Genomic DNA, 12,406 nt, shown 5'->3' with positions numbered 1-12,406 from the left:
GGAAATCATCAAGGGCCCCTCAGAAAAGAGTGATTAAGCAATGAGCATATAGGCCATAATGAGGGTAGAAGAATAAAGTGGGCTCTCTTTGCTTCTTCAGGATAGGCTGGAGACTGCAGAGTGAAAGTTGGGCAGGCTGGTGGGGAAGTGGGCAGACCTTGCTGGTAGAGAGGCACGGAAATTCAAGCTTCTCATCCCTTATTTACCCATATAAATAATGTCTTCTCACCCTTTCTACTTTCTTTCCAAATAGGCCCTGTATTTGATTTCTGAGGCACATCCACATGTCAGAGTGATCGTAAGTAGAGAGAAATTGCTTTCTTTTCTTCTCTAGATAGATGGTAAAGGGCAGGGATGTTGGGGAGATCTCCTAGTGCCCAAGGAAAGGAGCCACAGATACCCTTTCAAGGATAGGAACAAAATGGACTCTGTAAACCAATTAAACCACTCAATAAATGCTTGCTGAGCACACTGGTTGACTTCCACCATCATGCCCAGCACACACACAGTCCAAATCACCACTCCATCTGAAACCTCTTTTGAGCTGACTCCTAAAAAGGATAGCTGAGAATTAGGCAGCTCTCAATAAGGGAGGTTGGGAGCCATATAGGTCCCAAGGGAGCACCTGCTCAGTGACTAGCTAAAAAGCAATTCCTTCACCTCCCTTCGAGTCTAGGGAGTTATAGGGTCTATGGTCTTAAGGACCCCTCCAAATTCTTCCCTGCCTTAAGGAAAGAGAGGATTGAGGTCAGCAGTGAAGCTTGGTCAGGAGAGTCTATGTTACTACCTCCAGGACCTTTGAGTCTCCCTAAAGGAAGTGGACTCACCAGATCCTTGCTATTTGGCAATCCTTGATCACAAAACTTTAATAAGGGCATCATATGTGCAGACAATGTCCTACATTCTGGGAATGCAAAGAAACAGCTTTGTAAGTGAGGTTTGAATAAGGGCCTTCCCCCAAAGCAGATCAACTCCTTGCCTGCTTAGACAGTTGCCTGGGACCCAGAGAGCTTTTGACTTGGTCTACTAGACCACATGCAATCAATCAAAAAGCATTAAGTACTTACTGGGTGTGCTTATTGTGTGCCAGGTATAGTGCTCTCAAAGAATTAAGGCCTAAGATAGTCCCTGACCTCAAGGAAGTGACATTTGAATGGGGGAGGATCACTAGTCACTTAGGAGGTCCAAGGAACCGGGGGTTTGGCAGAGAAAGGAAGAGATGGAAGCAAGGAGGTGGTATTGTAGTGGACATGCTAGACCTTGACCCTGGGTCCTAGACTAATTTATGAAAATTACTAACATAAATGTTTTCTAAAATCACTAACATGCTATTTGGCCTGCCTGCTTTGGTGAAATAAAGCTTTGACTTAAGGAGACTCCTGTGTGACCATTCTCACTCTAACTCTAAACCTATTGCTCTACTGAAGCAGTTTGGAAGCCAAGCCAGGCACAGAAGACAACCAATATAGCTAGATCTTAGAGTGATGGAAGGGAAGGGATAAGGTTTATCTATATAAACAGTGTGTAAAGCCTTATCTATAAAGGATCTTTTGATTCTTAAAGCTACCTTAGGAAGTAGATGCTATTAATATCTAATATCTCCATTTTGTAGTTGAGGAAAGTGAGTCAAAGAATTCACTTGCCCAGAATCTCATACTTAATACATGTCTGAAGCTGGATTTGAATTCTGGTCTTGACACCAGGCCCAGCATTCTAATCCCTGTACCACCTATGTGCCAGGACAGTGTATGAAGGCTAAAAATGGAGGAATTTTAAATTTCTGAAAAGCTTTAAATAGCAAAAAAAAAAAAAAAAAAAAAAAGGAATACTGGAGAAGCTCCCAGTCTAATGATGTCTAAAATGGATAAATACCTTTATCCCATCAAACATTAAGAGGGAATGATTATAACCTGAAGCAGAGTAACTGAATAGGACAATTAGGGAAACTGGGTCAGGACATTAAAAGAGAACTGTGACACAACATTATGGCCAACTAGAGCAGTCATTTTTGGGGTTCATGAAAATCTGGAGGGTGTATGAAGGTTGAAAAAAATAGCAAGGATCCAGATTCTAAAAAGCTGTTGGTGACAAAAAGAGGCCTTTTTTATTTGATCCTCAAGGTAATAGGGATGTACTGGTAGAAAATGGATTGAAGTGAAGATTGACTTGAGTCAAACAAACCAGTTATTTGAGTCAGGTGGCACAAGGGATATGTTATGGACATGAGACCAGAAAACTAAGTTCTAATTCAGACACTGTTCCAATCGATCTTCAGCAAACTATTACCAGGAGATCCTCAGTAATATGTTACCAATCCATCCTTAGCAAAATGTTACCAAGTAATTCTCAGTAATATGTTACCAAATGATCCTTAGCAAAATGTTACCAAGTGATTCTCAGTAATATGTTACCAAGTGATCCTCAGCAAAATGTTACCAAGTGACTCTCAGTAATATGTTACCAATTGATCCTTGGCAAAATGTTTCCAAGTGATTCTCAGTAATACGTTTTCCCCCAGTTTCCAGTTCTGTAAAAGGAGAGTTATAATGGCATATACCTGCAAGGCCATTATGAAGCTAAAATGAAATAATATTGTTTGGCAAACCTTAGAGTGCTATAGAAATGTTTTTATATAGATAAGTATATGAGTACTACTTATTTAAACATTAGTTATTACTTAAATAGTTAAATTATTTAAATTATATGCCTAACACTGCTAAATGTTGGGGATGCATCTGTGTAGAAGAATTATAAGTGAGGACCTTTTCTTAATATAGATCTGTACCTTGGGGAGCTAGGTGGCGCAGTGGATAGAGCACCAGCCCTGAAGTCGGGAGGACCTGAGTTCAAATCTGAGCTCAGACACTTAACACTTCCGAGCTGTGTGTGACCCTGGGCAAGTCACTTAACTCCAATTGCCTCAGCAATAAATAAATAAATAAATAAAGTACAATAATATAAATAGATAGATGGATAGATAGATAGATAGATAGATAGATAGATAGATAGATAGATAGATAGATCTGTACCTTGTCTGTAGGTTATACTTTTAGGAAGTTGAGATGAAAATCTAAGTCCAAAAACATTTCCTGGCCTCAAGGAGCTTACAGTCTTATGAGAGAGACAATCAATGATCTGAATTAAGTGATCAGGTCAAGGTTCTGGGAATTTGAGAGATAATAAAGGGGAAAGGGCATCTTGCAGATTGTAAGGCTTGAGCTGAGTGTTAATTGGTACCAGGGAAAGCAAGAAATTGTTAGGCAGAGAGGACAACCTGTAGACCTCACTCTTTGGATGTGTTGAATGAATTTTCAGGGTAAGAAACAAGCCATCACAGGTTGCAGACAGCTGCATAACACTTTATTGATTCACTCAAAGGATCTTTTGAGTAAGAGGAGTCAGGCACTTAGGTTTACAAAGCAGTTGGAGTAAGATAAGGTTGATAGCCTAGGCAAACCCTTGGGATAAGGCACATTATTTTATTTTATTTTATTTTATTTTATTTTATTTTCAATAGTATTTTATTTTTCCAAATACATGTAAAGATAGTTTTCAAAATTGGTTTTTGGGAGATTTTGTGCTCCGAATTTTTCTCTCTCCCTCCCTTACCTCCCCCCTCCAAGACAGCAAGCAATCTGATATAAGTTAACTATGTACAGTTCTTTTAAACATATTTCTATTTTTGTCATGTACAAGAAAATAAGACCAAAAGGGGGGGGGGAAAACACGAAAAAGAAAAGACAAACAAACAAAAAGTGAAAATACTATGCTTCACTCCATATTCAGTCTCCAAAGTTATTTCTCTGGATGTGGATAGCATTTTCCATCCCAAGGTAAGACAAGTTTTTAGGAGAAGAAAAAGGTGGCTTAAATTGTTACAAAGACCTTTAGCCTGACCATTTACACTGGACCATAGGAGATGGTACCTTGCTTATCAGGCAGTTAGGTATTTAGTATTTGTTAAGCTCTTAATGCAAACTTCCATAAATAGAAATGAAATGTGGGTGAATTTCTGGCAGATATTTAGACTCCTTAGAATTTTCTTTTGTAATCATTGTAAAATGATAAGGTGAGGTTCCTGAGGAGACATTTTCTGTCTCCTAGAAAAAGAAATAAAATAACAACAAATACCATACAAAATGGAGTTAATTCTTTTCTTCAAAAAGCTACATTGGACAAGTTCACAGAAGATGTATGAATTTTACTAAAAAAAAAAAAAGGAAGAGCTCTTAGTTAAATGCAGAATTAACTAGCAAATTGAGGCCTTTTAATTTTATCTTGGAGGTAGTAGGAATGTTCTCATGAAGGAAGGCTGGGAGGTGGGGAGGGGAGAGCCAAACCAATTATTTGTGTCAGTTTGGTTCAAAGAATAGAGTTATGGACCTGAGACCAAAAAACTATAAGCTCCAGTTCAGCTTCAGATACTTACCAAGTGGACCTCAGTAATGTTTTTACCAGTTTCCATTTCTGTGAAAGATGGGTTATAAAGGTATATACATGTAAGATGATGATGATGATTATTTAATAATAGCTTTTTTTTTCCAAAATACATGCAAAGATAGTTTTCAACTTTCACCCTTGCAACCCTTGTGTTCCAAATTTTTCTCCCTCTCTTCCCTCCCCTAGACAGTAAGTCATCTGATATAAGTTAAAGAAGTGTAATTCTCAGCAACAACTGCAGGAGTCCAAATCAAGAGTTGATGAGAGGACAAAAGGAGGATGGGAGGTAGTAAGGACCCCCCTGGAGCAGTCATTAAGCACAGAGGCCCTAATGAGGGTAAAAGAGTGAGGTGGATCCCTTTGTCTCTTCTGCATGGCCTGGAGTCTGCAGAGTGAAAGTTTGAACTTGTCCTAGGGAGGTGGGCCAACCAAATAGCTAGAAATCTATAGAACCTCATTCTTGCATACAATATCAGAAACTTCTCTCTTCCCTTCAAACAGGGCCTTTTTCTAGATCTGGGAACAAAGTCACCAAGGAGAGATCTCTCAGGACATCAAAACTTTGGAGTGAAAGTGAGTAGAGAAAAACTGCTTTCTTTTCTCCTCAGGGCAGATGGTGAAGGGCAGGAAAGATGGAACAGACATCTGAGTGCCTAAGGAAAGGGTCTGCGGGTTCCATTTGTTCCCTTTCTATCCCTTTCCCATTTTATATTTCATATACCTTTTCAGGGTAGAGTGCTATTGGATCCACAGAATGAGATGGATCCCTCCAAATTCCTCCCTGATCCAGGGGAGGAGGAGGTTGAAGCAGCACCCATGGGAGGCATAGGTGAGGGCTTTCTTTTAATACAGTTCTATACTTTGTACATTGTATATTTAGAAAAATGGGGAAGAAACCTAGGACCAAAACCATTTCCTGACTTCAAGGAACTTAGTCTTATAGGAGAGACAGCCAGTGATGTGGAAGGCCCAAGCTTCTAGGAATCTGTGGGTGAATAAGGGGAAAAGGCTTCTTGCAGATTATGGGGCATGAACTGAGGGTGCATGGAAGCGAGGGCTTGGGGGAGGCGTCAGGATGTGTGGCACACATAGGACAGCCAGGACAGTTCAGTCCTTGGGTCTGTGGGATGAAAGTTCTGGGTCCTCGCTGGCCACAGAAATAAGCCAGCCCAAGTTAGAGATGCATAAGTAAGCAGAGTGCTACAGCGTCTAGCAGCACTGGGTACCTGTGGCTTACAGTTCTACTCATGTCAAACATAATCTCCACTGCTGAGCACTGCTGAGAGTGGAAAGGTCACTTAGCCAGCTTTCCAAGCCAGTTTGACTACCAAGATGTAAGTCTGGTGGGCTGGCTTACTTAGCAGTTTCGGGTAAAAAGGAGCTTGACTGGTTAACCGGAAAAAGCACATTTTTAGCAGAAGAAAAAAGACACTTAAACTGTTAAGAAACTCTTTAGCATGGCCATAGCACTGGAGCACAGAAAGACTGAATTATCTTTATCTGGCAGTCCTGTAATTAGCATTTGTTAAGCTCCTACTAAGTACCCTCCTTTTTAGAAGAAAGAAGGGAGTTAATTCTGGCTAATCTTGAAATTCCTTGGAATTTTCTTTTGTGAATACAGGAAAGTGATTAGGGGAGGGGTAGGACTTGGAAATCCTTCACTCAAGGTCACACTGAATAAGAAATTGAAATACAGCCAGTTCAGTGCAAAATGAAGTCAGTTGTGTTTTCCCCAATAGTTTGGTCTAGTGAGGCTAGAAAGGAAGGGTCCGAGTTATGAGGAGTTTTTAGTGGAAAACAGGGGCTTTTACATCTTATTCTTGACATTAGGCAAGGAAACAGGCGTGAGCCTCAGAATGGCAAGGTGCCCTGGCCTTGAGCTCCTTTTCAGGATCTCACTTCCTGACTAAGTGAACCTAGGCAAGTCTTCTACCTCTGCTCCAAATTCTACCTACAAAGTCATTCCTTAAAAAGGAGAGAGCCTGCTGGGGCCGGGGCCAGAATTAAATTTCACAATGCTTGTAAACGGCTGAGCACTTCGTATAAATGCTCTTACTTATAATTTTATAAATATACATATGCTTTTTATTATTGTTATTAGGAGACCATTTGGCTAGTTTAAGGCAGAGCAGATGAGAAGAGAAACTTGGAGGGGCAGAGCAATGGGGACTATGAAAGGTGCATGAGGGTGGAGGAAAGCCTCCTTTTGTGCAGGAGGTGAAGGGCAGGGAGGGGGCAGGCCTCCAAGTGCCAGAGGCAAGGAATCACAGGCACCATTTCCTCCCTTGTGGTGAGGGGGAGAGAAAGAGGAGAAAATGGCCAGTTAAAGCTTCTGACCATATCCCATTTCGTCCCCACCCTCACCCACTCTTCATATCACCAGCCCATCACAAAGGACTTCCAAAATGTGTATAGAAGAATTGCATGTTTAACATATATTGGATTACTTGTTGTCTAAGGGAGAGGATGGGGGGAAGGGAGGGAGAAAAATTTGGAATGTAAGGTTTTGCAAGGGTGAATGTTGAAAATTATGTATGCATATATTTTGAAAATAAAAAACAAACAAAGACTTCCAAGTAGATTCCTAAAAAGTCAGGTTGAGAATTAGCCTCCTGGGGGACTCTGGCCTGCCAGATAGAAAAATAATGTCTTTTATATCCCTTTAAGACTAGGGAAATATGGGGTCCATGGGATGGGGGTCATGGTACCTCAGGAACTCCTCCACATTCCTTTGCAGTTGAGGTCAGCAGGGATCTATACTGTGCATTAGGCAATTGTCAGTCACCAAGCTTTTAGTGAGGGTTTACTATATACAAGGCCCTGTTTGCAAATGTGGACGTACAAGGGAATTCCTGTGTAAGTGAGGTTGGGGTGAGGGCCTTCTCCCCAAAAGCAGATCAATCCGTTGTCTGCAAGTCATAGGCTTGGAGAATACCCCAGACCACTAACAGCAGGCATTGAGCTACACTCTGGATAAAGAATTAAGTCAAAAAACAGTCTCTGATGTTTAACATGTATGAGACTGGCTGCTATCTAGGGGAGGAGGTGGAGGGAAGGAAGGGGAAAGTTGGACCAGAAGTGAGTGCAAGGAACAATGTTGTAAAAAAATTACCCATGCATATGTTCTGTCAATAAAAAGCTATTTAAAAAAAAAAAAACCAAAAAACAACAAAAAAAAACCAGTCTCTGACCTCAAGGAAGTGATACTTAGAATGGGAGAGACCACCAGACATCTGGGAGGCCCAGGAACTAGTGGATGGGGGAGTGGCAGCAGGGAAGTAAGCCATGGAGACCAGGCCAGGCCCAGAGAATGGCCAGTGTAGGTCAGTCCCAGAGGGCATGGAGGAGAAGAGCAAAGGATGAGGTTTACATAGTATGTACTGTGTGCCAGGCCCTGAGCTGAGTGCTTACACATAATATCCCATTTGATCCTCCCAGCAACCCTGGGGGGGAGGTCCTATTTTGATGCTCATTTGGCAGTTGAGGAATATGGGACAGATTCAGTGACTTGCTCAGGGTCACACACCTCATATGTGTTTGAAGTTGGAGCAGAAAACCCAGCCTTCTACTCACTGTCCCTCCTGTGTACCAGGACAGTGTTTGGAGCTTCCAACTGCCAAAAGCGGCCTTTAAGTTTAATCCTAGAGTTAGTGGAGAGGGGCGGGGGAGAGCCTTCCCTTTGGGAAGGACCTGAGGCTCACAAACCAGTTATTTTGAGTCAGAGATAGAGAGCTGGACATGGCAGCAGGAATTCTGGGACTGGGCTTCATTCCAAGATGAGACATTGAGTGACCAAGTTATTTAAACATTGGCTGCCTCAGTTTCTATATGTGTAAAATGAGGATTTTAAGAGCAGGTAATTCCAGGAATATTTGAAGAACAAATGAATTAAGATTTGTCAGAGGCTAAATCTTTTTGTAGATTTTTTTATTTATATAACAATGTATGTGAATGCTATTTACTATCAGGCTATTGCAATAGTCCCAGTTTAGGTTGATGAAAGGGAGAAAGATTCCAGGCCCCCAGAGAACTCAATTGGGCCCCTTAAAGATAGTAGTTGAAGGAAATGATGACTGCTTTTGTCTCTTCTAGTGGGCCTGGAGCTGGCAAAGTAGAAGCTTGGCAGAAAACTTGCATATCACTTAGCTGAACAGGATCGGGGCCAAGGCCCACCCTAGCTTCCCAGCCCCTTCCCCACCCTTTGGAGTACTACTCTAAGATTTCCATAGGCCATTTCCACTTTTTTATTGCATCTAAGTAGACCCATTCCCTGCTTGACATATCCCTCTCACTCTAGTAAAGGTGACCCTCCCAATTCCTTCCCCCTACCCCCGCTGGCAAACAGGGGATCGAATGTTACTGGAAAGATTTGTCAGCCAGCAAATCTCAGTGCCTTATGTCCCCAAGATAGCTTTCTCTCATGAGAGACCTGGGTCACCAGATCTTTCCTTAGGATTTGGCAATTGTCCTTAGTCAACAAGTGTTTTTTTCAGAAATGAGTTTTTTGGGGGATGTCTTTTTGAGTTTTCACATCATCATTATTTTCCCCAATGTCTCTTTCCCTCATTTTCTCAGAGGTCCATTCCATATAATAATTATCTTGAGATTAAAAATAAATTGAACCCACCCCCCCAGCAATCTGATCAGTGCATTGAAAAGTTGTAAAAATATGTGCAAAGTACACCTGGGGATTTTCCACCTTTACAGAGAGGTGTACTCCTGTCTTTCCCAAATTTATTCCTTTCGGCCAGACTTATTCTTTATAATTTTGCACTATTCATTTTGTAATGCCAGAGAAACTGAGCAAGATAGAGATTATTAATAACTTATTAAATGGAGAGATATACTGGGATCCAATGGATCCATGGTTTGGTACCAGGGCTGAATGAGACTAGAATCTGAGAATCCAGCAAACAATGAGAGTTCTCAAAGACATATATACAGGTGGCTCAGACACAGGGGGTAGACTGAGGCAGAGGTGGAGTCAGGATGCTGAGAGCAGGAAGGGAACTCTGACAGGGTGGGGTGAGTCACCAGAGATTGAGAGGACAAAATCAAGGGGAGGCACCCCGGATGTGAGGCCAGGCATCTTGATAAGATTTATCCTACATTACAATAACTTGGGATGGGGAGGGGCATTCTGACATTCTAAAACATAAGATCTTTTATCCTTATCAAGTACTCTGATAAAGAGGGAGGGGAGGTTTTGCTGGACTGGACTTGTAGCTGAAGCAGAGAAACTGAGTCAGGCCTGGGTCAGGATAATAAGGGAGATAGAACTGTGGCATAACAATTTTATTAAGTTTTTTTTTTGGGGGGGGGCTTGGTGCTTATTCTTTCAATTTATGTGATGGTAGTCCTTGTGTGTTTGATTTTTTTTTTTTTTTTCTGAATAAGCATTTACAAGAAGCTTGATGTGTGCCTAGCAGTGTGCTAAGTGCTTGTTATATATATAAACAGATTCAGGAGATGATTTTCTCTCAAAGCATATCAGTACCAAGCCTGTAGGTTTTAGGACAGAAGGTTGCCTAGCAACTAGAGAGCTTGTGACTTGCTCTGGATTACATTTAGTCGATTGATCAAAAAAAAGCATTTATTAAAGCACTTATTATATGCCCCGCACTGTGTTAAATTCTGGGGATTTTTTTTTTAAATGGAAAATAATAGTTCTTGTCTAGGAACTGACATTCTGAAAGTACCTTTGAAGGCCTAGGTTCCTGGGCAGGGCAACTGAAAAGGCCTCCTGCAGAGTGGAGGGTTTGAGTTGAGCCTGGAAAGAAGCCAGGAAATTAAGAGATAGAGAGGAAGGAATGGAGAACCCAGACCATGCCATGCATGGGGACAGCCATCTTAGCTGAATTGTAGAGTAAATGGAGATTGTGAAAGTATATGAAAGTTGGAAAGGCAGCAAAAGTCCCAGGTCCTGAAGAACTGTCCATGGCAAATAGAGGCCTTTTTATTGATCCTCCAGGGAATAGAGATCCTCTGTAGAGAATGGGTTGAAGTGTACAGAAGACCTAGGACAGACAAACCTATTAATTGCAGTCAGATGATACAAGGAGTAGAGTGCTGGATGGGGTCTGGGACACCAGAAGCTCCAATTCAGTTTCATATACTGAGTGATCCTGAGCAAATAATTTAGTATCTGTCTTGCCTAATTTTAATTTCTATAAAATGGTGATAACAGCATATTCCTTCAATATAATGAAATAATATTGGTATAAACTTCAGAATGCTACTTGTTATTTTTAGCAGATGATTGACAGAATCTGAGAACAAATTGATGAGAGGATTAATGGAAAGGATAGAATGGAAGGAGGTGGTCCAAAGGTCCCCGCAGACAACAGTAATTAAGCAGTAAGGACTTAGGCCTAATGATGAGGTCTTGGGACAGAAGAGGGGCTGGCAGAGAAAACCTGAAGTTCTGATAAGATCTTCCCCTGAGGCAAGCAAGGAAAGGCAGTGATGGGGATCTGCACCACTTTAGAGCCACCCCTGTGAAGGTCTTGGGTAACCCCATTTTACTGTATCCAATCAGAAAGCCAATTTATGTCAAACTCCTGAGGTTAAATTTCCCTTGTAAATCTGCTTATGGCCTACAACACCATCTTTGCTGAATAAATTTTGGCTTAGCCCACCAGCTTTCTGCCTCCTGGTGTGGTTCCTTTCACCCTCTCTCCTATGCCTCATGGTATCTTTTTTCCTGTTATAACTAAGTCTTTTAGGGTGCTAAACTCCTATGGATTTAGCCTACTAGACAATATATACTTCATGGTGTATTTATTACCTTTCTCCTGGTTAATTGTGAATTCCACTAGAGAACTTGTCTTTTTTTCCTTGTTAACTATATGCTTTCTGAAATCTGTTGCACTCCTGGCACCTATTTTATCTCTTCATCTCTAACCTCATTAAAAAATACCTTTGAGTAATGAGAACACAATTTGCTATGTAACTGAACCCCAACATTCAGTGCCTGTACCATCTCATCATTTGATGCAGACCACTCTCTTGAATCTCAACATTTGGAGTGCTGAACTTCAATCTTATAACTAATGAGCGCAGAGGAATAATTTGGGTTCTGTTTCTAGGATGGTCTTAGTGCATGTTGGGGCAGGTCTTGTATGGAGAAAGCCATGGGAACTCGGTGTTCCTTTCCCTTGGATGTCAATATGAATAATAATCTTCCTTCCAAATAGGGCAGTCCTAAATTGAACCAAGTCTGAGGAGAGCTTGCAGTTCTATATATGAACTGTGAATATGAAAATGAGTTGGGGACAATTGTTTTTATTTCTCCTCTAGGTGAATGATGAAGGAAAGGCAAAAGAGGGTGAGAGCAGACATCCAATCCTCTTAGGAAAGGGGACAGAACACAGGCACCATTTCTACCTTTCCAGGAATGGGACAATACAGCCTCTAAACATCAGTCTTTAAGAGGAGGTCCTGAATTGTGGATATGGTAAGCAAAGAGAAAGTGAAGGATTGATTTTAAAAATGATTCCCTGGGGCAGAAAGGAAAGAAGACTGATATAATCAGAGTCCCACCCACTGGAGGTAATCCAGTCAGCAATCCAAGTTAAGTCAATTTCTTGAGGCCAAATTCCCCATAAGACAATTTGTAGTCCATGCCTTAGTCTTCCTTTGGGGCCTTCTGATTCTGCACTCTTGACTCCTGTCTTTTTCCTTAATTCTCTTCTCCCATGCCCCAAGGTATCTCCCCTAATTCTACTATGCTTCCAAACCTCACTTCTTACAGGTAAGTAACTCTTAGGTGCTGAGTCCCTTTCCAGGATTTGCCTGTCAGTTAAGGGCATGCCCCAAGCTCATGGGGTGCTCTTTCTAGTTAGTAGCTGAGTTCCACTGAGGAACTTATTTTTTATATGTTCTCTCAACTCTATTTCCTATTTACCAATACATTATTGTATTCCTCCATTTATCTGTAACCTATTCCCCTAAATAAATCTACCTT

The 12,406-nt window shown here is 41.3% G+C and overlaps 1 long non-coding RNA gene across 1 annotated transcript in view; it reads left to right on the top strand.

The window, feature by feature from the left end:
* Nucleotides 1–5,151, top strand: part of LOC141549145 (uncharacterized) — a 29,984-nt gene extending 24,833 nt beyond the window's left edge. Inside the window, exons 3-4 of the long non-coding RNA XR_012484236.1 lie at nucleotides 254–298; nucleotides 4,942–5,151. This is a non-coding gene — a long non-coding RNA (uncharacterized LOC141549145). The remainder of the gene's footprint in view (nucleotides 1–253; nucleotides 299–4,941) is intronic.
* The last annotated feature ends 7,255 nt before the right edge of the window (nucleotides 5,152–12,406 follow it).

Source organism: Sminthopsis crassicaudata, chromosome X, assembly GCF_048593235.1.
Source record: "Sminthopsis crassicaudata isolate SCR6 chromosome X, ASM4859323v1, whole genome shotgun sequence".
Taxonomy (NCBI): domain Eukaryota; kingdom Metazoa; phylum Chordata; class Mammalia; order Dasyuromorphia; family Dasyuridae; genus Sminthopsis; species Sminthopsis crassicaudata.
This window is presented reverse-complemented; position numbering and strand designations above follow the sequence as displayed.